Raw genomic sequence first — 7,972 nt, forward strand, 5'->3', positions numbered from 1 at the left:
ATGGTTCGTTTTCTGTGTCAACTTGACAGGCGGGAGGGGTTGGGGGGCAGATATTTCATTAACTATTATGTCTGGATGTTTCTGCATGCCATTAACATTTGAATCTGTACATGGAGAAAAGCAGATCGCTGTCCCCAGTGTGCGTGGGCTTCCCCCCAGTCCATTGAAGGCCTGAATACAATACAAGATTGAGTAAGAAAGAATTCTTTCTGCCTGACTGTCTTGGAGCTGGGATGTTATTCTCCTGTCTTGGGATTCAGACGGAAGCTTCCAGCATTGGCTCCCCTGGGTCTCCAGCTCACCCACTGCATATCCCAGACTAGCCAGCCTCCCAAACCGTATGAAGTAATTCCTCACAGGAAATTTCTTTAGGTGTTTATACACACCCTATCAGTTCTGTTTCTCTAGAGGACCCAAATACACCAACTAACGGTTTACTTTTATTTATCTTTTACAAAGTTGTTGTCTCTTTCCACTCCAATGGAAACTTCATGAGGGCAGGAGTTTTGTCTGTTTTGTTCACTGCTGTGCATGGCATAGTGTAGGTACTTAATAAATACATGTTGAATGAATGATGGCCCTTATAATTGCACCATGTTTGCATATCTCGCTGCCTTATTTTATTTTATCTTATTTTATTTTTGGCTTCCAGGACTCTGTGAGCCTCCACTGCAAGAACTGGCCTTTGCATCCCCAATGCCAGGCAAAATTCCCACCACTGGAGTGCCCAGTACCTACTGAATGCAATGCCCTGAGAGGATCCATCCAGAAGACCATGCAAGTTTCCAGAACCACTCAGAACAGAGCGCTTTCTCAGTGCCGAATTCAGGAAGACCACCTCTCTTCTCCCCCTACCCTTCCCTCAAAACCCTTGGCAGGGCAGCCGCCGCTGGCCTGGTGCTTCCCCCCCTTCTCCTTCCCCCCTCACCTCTTGCCTCCCTTGCCTCTTGCCTCCCTTCCCCCTCCAAGCCCTCCTCGCCCGCCTGGGTACAGGCGATTATCTGGGGGTGGTAATTATTGCGAGTAAATTGGAAGTTGTTTTGCACAGGGCTATGTCTCACGCAGGTCGATTTGTATGCTTCCTGGGCACTTGTGACACTCCAGAGATGCCATAGCAACGGCCCCGGCGCCGCCGGGCTCACGGACCGTAGGAGATGAGGCGGGCACTGAGATAGCAGGCAGGGCCCTCAGAGCCTCAGTTTCCCCGTGGTCCTAGGGCAAGAGGAACCCGCCCCGAGGCCGTCGTTGGGGGCAGAAAGGAGATCATGGCCGGAACAGTTTGTACTACGACCCTTCGTGCGTGTGCATTGTCTTCCTTCCTGCTCGTCTCCCGCCTTTCTGCAGCCCGCCCGCTTCGCCCGCCCGCCTCGCCCGCCTCGCCCGCCTCGCCCCCGCCCTGCCTCAGTGCCTGCCAGATTCCCCCGCCGCAGGAGCGGGGTTCCTGCTGGACCGCCTTTATTCGGTGCAAAAATCACTGCCCCTGGAATACCTTTTAGCGACGAGGCCCACAGAGACACCGCCAGCTCATCCCGCGGGGGCCGAGCCGCTGATTAAATTGTATTCACTCTGCATTTCGGTCATTCAGATTGGCTGGGAGGAGGCCAGCTGGAATTAGTGACAAATCTGAAGCAGAGAATATTGACAAAAGAAGGCTGTTTTATTGCTTGCAATGAGACACGATAATTCAAAGGAGGCTCCCCAGTGTTTCCAAGGAGAGCTTTGGTTAGACTTTTTTTTTTTTTTTTTTGCTAATTATTTGGAGAGATGTGGACCCCGAGTACTTAAAATCAGTTTTGTTCCCTTCTTGGTGTTGAAAAACAACCCTTCCTTCTCTGATGGCCTCCTCCCTCTTTAAATCGGAGAGCAGGAGGAGGCTTTGAAAACAAGAAAGCACTACCGAACAGTTCATTCCTTCCAAATATTTTTTAAGCACCTACTGTGCCTCAGAACTAGTGTGGGTATTGGAGATACAAACATGGAGCTAATGTTCTGGAGGGGAACAGACAATGTGGAAGTAAACAGAGGAAGGAGAAACGTCTCAATACTGGTAAGGGCTCCAAAGGACATAAACAGGATGAGGGAGGTGGGGTAGCTACTTTAGAGAGGATGGGTCAGGAAAGGTCTCACAGGAGAGAGAGCTGAGATCTGGAGGCTAAGAAGGAGCCAGCCTTGCTAAGATTTTAGGAGAAAATGTTCCCGGCAGAGGGAACAGCAAATGCAAAGCCCCTGTGGTGGAAATGGCCTTGGTTGTTTGAAGAAGAGAGTGAAAGCCCATGCGGTTGAGGTGAAATGAACTAACAGGATGGGATTTGGACCCTTGTGAGCGCTAGGGACTTGCAGGGCGCCATAGGGAGTTTGGATGGTATTTTCAGGGCACTGTGGACTCAGGAAAGGTCTTAAGCAAAGGAATGATGTGATCTGGTTTCTATTTTTTAAAAAAGGTTACTGGCTGCTGATTGAAGAATGGATTTAATTACCTTAATAAGAAAAACGGACTGGGAGACAAGAATGGGAATAGGGAGGCCCATTAGGAAGTCACTGGCAAATGCCAGGTGGCTTAGACTTGGGTGCTTACAGTTGGGTGGGGAAAAGCGGAGAGATTCAGGATGTATTTTGAAGATAGAGCCTGAAAGGCTTGGCGATGGGTTGGGTGAGGGACAGAGAAGAGACGACGTTCCTAGTTTCTAGATTTGGGGCTTCAGCAACTCAGTGTATGGTGGTGCCATTCACAGAGATGGGAAAGACTGGAGCAGCTCAGGTTGGAAGGTGGATTGGGAACCCATACTTCTGGGTGTGTTCAGTAAGAGATATCAGGGAGGCCTTGATATAGGAGGCCGGTGCTTGAGTGAGAGGTCTGGACCTAAGAGAGACCTTTGGGAGTCCTTGATACTCAGGAAAGCATTCTTGGGATTCTTGGTGACTTGTTCAAAGCTAACCCTATGCTAGAACGGGTAACTGCCTCCCTCTCTACACCCAAAATGACATGCTTGTTCTCCACTTGACTGGTCTCAGTGAAGACCTACTCTAAGGGGAAATGAAAATAAAACTATGAGGTATGACTTTTTAAGAAGCAGAAGGGCGAAGATCTAAAGGTTAAGAAACCATTGTCAGCAAGGGTGTGGGGAAACAGGCATTCTGGTACTTTGCTGATGGGAACAGAAGCTCGCCCATCCTTTACGGAAGACAATTTAGCAGTTTCTGTCCAAATGAGAAAGACACCTACTCTTTGACCCCAACAATTCCACCTTTAGGAAATCATCCTACAGATACATTCACACATATTCACAGGAATGCATGTACCAGGATATTTGTAGTAGCAGACTGGAAAAATATCCACCAACAGGGGACTGGTCGAAGAAATTAAAGTATGCTCTCATAGTAGAATATATGTAGCCATTAAAACTAAGGAAGCTCTTGGAGCACCTGGGTGGCTCAGTCATTAAGCGTCTGCCTTCAGATCAGGTCATGATATCCAGGTCCTGGAATCGAGCCCCGTGTCCTGGGTTTGAGCCCCACATCAGGCTCCCTGCTTGGGGGGAAGCCTGTTTCTCCCTCTCTTACTCCCCCTGGTTGTGTTCCCTCTCTCACTGTGTCTCTCTCTGTCAAATAAATAAAATCTTTTAAAAATAAATAAGTAAATAAACTTAGGAAGGTCTTGAATTTTTTTATCTTTTGAATTGAGATGAAAGTCACAAAACAGTACATTCACTACTTTAGCCATTTCAAAGTGTGAAATGCAGTGTTTTTATGGATTGATATGAAACATCTTCTGAGACATGTGGCAAGTGTCTACACCCGCTCACCTATCCCACTTGCCTACCTCTGCTGCTGATCCTAGGATGGACTCTTTTCGATGGGCACCTTTGAAACGTCTCCATGACACAGGAGGCTGAAAGAGTCTGTTGCTAGGGAAAGATCGTGGTAATATTAATCAATGTTTCTCTGACCAGCTGCACATGAGTGTCCCTTGGGGAGATTTAAAAAAGGTCCTTGCCCAGGCCCCGCCTCTAGAGATTTTGATTTAATTAGTTAGAGGTAGACCAGGACATGGTATTTTATTTGTCTGTTTGTTTCTTTGTTTATTTTTAATGGTCCATCTATTTTATTTTTAACTATATATTTAGTATTTAAATTCAACTAGCCAACATAGAGGACATCAGTACGTTTCAGATGTACTGTTCAATAATTCATCAGTTGCGTGTCACACCCAGTGCTCATCACATCACGTGCCCTCCTTAATGCCCATCACCCAATTATCCCATCCCCACACCTCCTCCCCTCCAGCAACCCATGGTTTGTTTTCTATAGTTAAGAGCTGGACATTTTAAATTAAGGCATAATGTACACGTAGTAAAATGTGTAGGTCTTAAGTATACAGTTCAACGAATTGTGGTAACTGTGGGCAGTGTGTATCCATCGCCCCAGTAAAAACAGACCATTTCCACCATCCCAGTCAATGCCCCCACCCCTGCCAGAGGAACCCACCATTTTTATTTCTACCATAGATTCATTCTGATTGTTCTTGAACTACATATAAGTGGAATTGAGCTGTATGTGACATTTTGAGATCGTCTTCTTTCCTGTAGCACAATACCTTTGAGATCTATCCAAGTTGTTGCACTGCTCAGTAGTAGTCCCTTCCATTGCTGAAGGGTATTCCCTTGTGTGGACACACCAGTTTGTTTAGCCATTCACCCATCCAGAGATATTTGTGTCATCCCAATCTTTCCATAGGCACGTGCATTCATTTCTTTGGGGGTGAAATTGCTGGATTTATGTGGAACTTGCTTGAGACTGTGTTTTCCAAAATTCTTGTGCCAATTTGCACTCTCACCAACAAAATATGAGAGTTACAGTTGTTCCACAACCTTGCCAATACTTTGTATTGTCTGTCTTTTTTTTTCTTTTTAAAGATTTTATTTATTTGACACAGGGAGAGAGAGCCCAAGCAGGGGCAGTGGCAGAGGGAGAAGCAGACTCCCTGCTCAGCAGGGAGCCTGACTTCGGTGGATCTCAGAACCCTGGGATCATGACCCTAGCCGAAGGCAGAGGCTTAACCCACTGAGCCAGGCAGACATCCCTCACTGTGGTTTTATTTTTTTTTAAGATTTTATTTATTTATTTGACAGAGAGACAGATCACAAGTAGGCAGAGAAGCAGGCAGAGAGAGAGAGGGAGAAGCAGGCTTCCCGCTGAGTAGAGAGGCTGACGTGGGGCTTGATTCCAGGACCCTGAGACCATGACCTGAGCCGAAAGCAGAGGCTTAACCCACTGAGCCACCCTCTTACTGTGGTTTTAAACTGCATTTCCCTAATGACTATGTTGGTCATCTTTTCATGTGCTTATCCATCATTCATATATCCTCTCCCATGTGGTGTCTGTTCTTATCTTTCGCCTGTATTTTTTAGGTTGTCATTTTATTATTGATTTGTCAATGCTCTGTATATATTCTGGATACTCTTCCTTTATTGGATACATATATCGCAAACACAATTATTATTTAAAAGATCCCCAGTGACTCTAACATGAATCTAGGGTTGAAAACCCCTGGTACGCTAAAGATCAGCCCCAGAAGGTCGGTCTTTCTTTCTTTCTTTCTTTTTAAGATTTTATTAATTTACTTGAGAGAGAGTGAGCAAGAGAGAGTAAGCATGAGCAGGGAGAAGGGCCGAGCGAGAAGGAGAAGCAGATTCCATGCTGAGCAGGGAGCCCAATGCGGGGCTCAATCCCAGGACCCCGGTATCATGACCTGAGCTGAAGACAGACGTTTAGCTGACTGAACCACCCAGGCACCCAGGGGTTCCCTATTTCTGTGAGTCGCCAAATGTGTCCCCCACCCCGGGCAACTATGCCTGGTGCTTGGTTCTTCAATCCTGTGAATGTACAGGGCTGAGGGGATTTGGGGACTGAGGGATGCCTCATCAGGCTTCCTGCAGTGGATCTGTCTGGTTTCTCGGATTGATTCATTTATCTCTTACTCTCTGATGTGAGACCTTAAGTAAGTCTTTCATTGTCTCCAACCTAAAATTTTCCATGTATGAAACTGACCCATTCTTACTAGCGGATATAATGTACGTTAAAGGGTTAAAGACATGTTTTCTCCTGGATGGAACAAGCTATGTCCTAGGCATAGAAGGAGTGTGACTTTCTGTATCCCTTCCCCGCCTTTGTCCTCAGACTGCCTACCTGCTCACTGAAAGGGAGAATCATTCTCTAGTAGCCTTGGCAACCATTTACCAAGGGTCTGGGAGTTGATGCCCTGGTCCTGGTCTTGCTCTCTTTGAATCTGAGGCGTACCTGCTGTGCGACTTTGTGTAAAGCAGTTAACCCTTTTGAGCCTTGGTTCCTGTGACTGGTAAAGGAGAACAGTAATTTCTTGCTTGTTGTGGGCCAGCATAAAGTAGGTGTTCACAAAGCCATGAGTTCCCTCGAAAGGGGAGCTGGGAAGGCTTGGCTCTGGGAGCAGTGTGGCTGGGCTGTGAGAGGTGCTCTCTGCTTGGGGACTTGCCATGCCCTCACTGTGCCCTGGTGTCACATATCTGCCCCTTTCCTCCACACACAGTCTAGGAGGCCTAGACTGGCCAAGATCCCGCCTGCTCTGTTGTCCTCACCCTGCCCTTCTTGGCTAATTTGAACAGAGCATCCAATGAGGGCCCCTAGGCTCTTTAAGCTCAGAGCAGATGGCTGGGAAGCCAATTCTCTGGGACATACAGTTCCTGACTCACATCTAGGCAGGGGGCCAAGGCCTTTGAAGGGCTGTAGAAAAATGTAAACCTCCATCCTCCCCTCAAGAGCTTGTAGATTTTATTTCCTGCCTCAGGTAGTACCAAGGAGGAAGGGCAAAGGACCACAGAGGTTAAGATTAGGGGCCCCCAGGGATCCCTTCTTGGGCTGACATCAGGGAGAAGCCTTGACTTCAGCTTTTTGGATAGGCGCCCATGCTGCGTAGGGAGCCTTTCTCTGTGGCTGCAGGAAGAAGGTGCGGGAGCTGAGGAGGAACTCATGGGAGCTTCCAGAAATGCTTTTGACGTGAGGAATGAGTGGGCATGGGGCATCTGGAGAATCCACCAACACTAGGCACTGGCTGGAGCCCATTCATTTCACAGCCAGACATGGGTGGCTTTCTCCCAGCACGAGATTTGGGAAGAGAATAGAAAGGAGTATCCCATTCCTGGGTGTAACTCAGATCGCTCTGTGCTATTTCTGAGTCCTTCCTGAGGCGGGTATAAGAAAGAGTCAGTGCTGGCAAGAAGTGTGGCTGGGATAGGCAGGCTTGGACCTCCTCCCTTCTTTGGTTCCTGGTCCCCACTATTGCTTTTGATCTATTACTCCTACCCATGACCTCACTATAGCCCTCCAACATGGTGTCTATTGCTCTCCTTTGAGACCAGGAAATGGACAAGTTCGTCCATCCACACATTCATCATCCATCCAAAAGTATTCCTTATTGGCTACTATATGTAGGTACCGGGCTAAGCTCTGTGAAGTTATAAAGTAGAAAAGACTGATGGGTCCTTCACAGAGCTCACGTGATCATGGGTGAGCCAGAGGTAACCGGGCAGCCACATTCTGAGGACTAATCCAATGATAAAAGCAGGGTGAATCACATTGTGTCCCAGAGGATGACTGTTGGGAAGGATTATGGAAGGGCCCTGGAAAACTTGAGCTGAGAGGCAAGCAGTGAAGAGGAGATAGTGAGACAAAAAGGAAGGGAAGAAAGTCTGGGCAGAGGAAACAGCACGCAAAGCAAGATTTAAGTGGAAGTGCTTCAGTTTGAGACGAGTGGTGTGTGTGTGTGTGTGTGTGTCTGTGTGTGTGTGTGAGTGCGCGTGCGCACATGCTTAGCGGCTGTGGAAAATTGAGTCATAAGGCTGGAGAAGCAGTCAGGAGCCAGATTTGGAAGGCCTTGAAAGCCACGGTGAGGAGGCAGGACTTGATTTGGAGGGCAAGGAGGAGGCTTCAAAGGGTTTAG

At 47.5% G+C, this 7,972-nt stretch overlaps 1 protein-coding gene across 1 annotated transcript in view; it reads right to left on the bottom strand.

The window, feature by feature from the left end:
- The window catches only part of PIN4 (peptidylprolyl cis/trans isomerase, NIMA-interacting 4), a 53,336-nt gene that overhangs the window by 6,177 nt on the left and 39,187 nt on the right, over positions 1 to 7,972 (bottom strand). The window lies entirely within an intron of this gene.

Source organism: Neovison vison, chromosome X, assembly GCF_020171115.1.
Source record: "Neovison vison isolate M4711 chromosome X, ASM_NN_V1, whole genome shotgun sequence".
Classification (NCBI taxonomy): Eukaryota; Metazoa; Chordata; class Mammalia; order Carnivora; family Mustelidae; genus Neogale; species Neogale vison.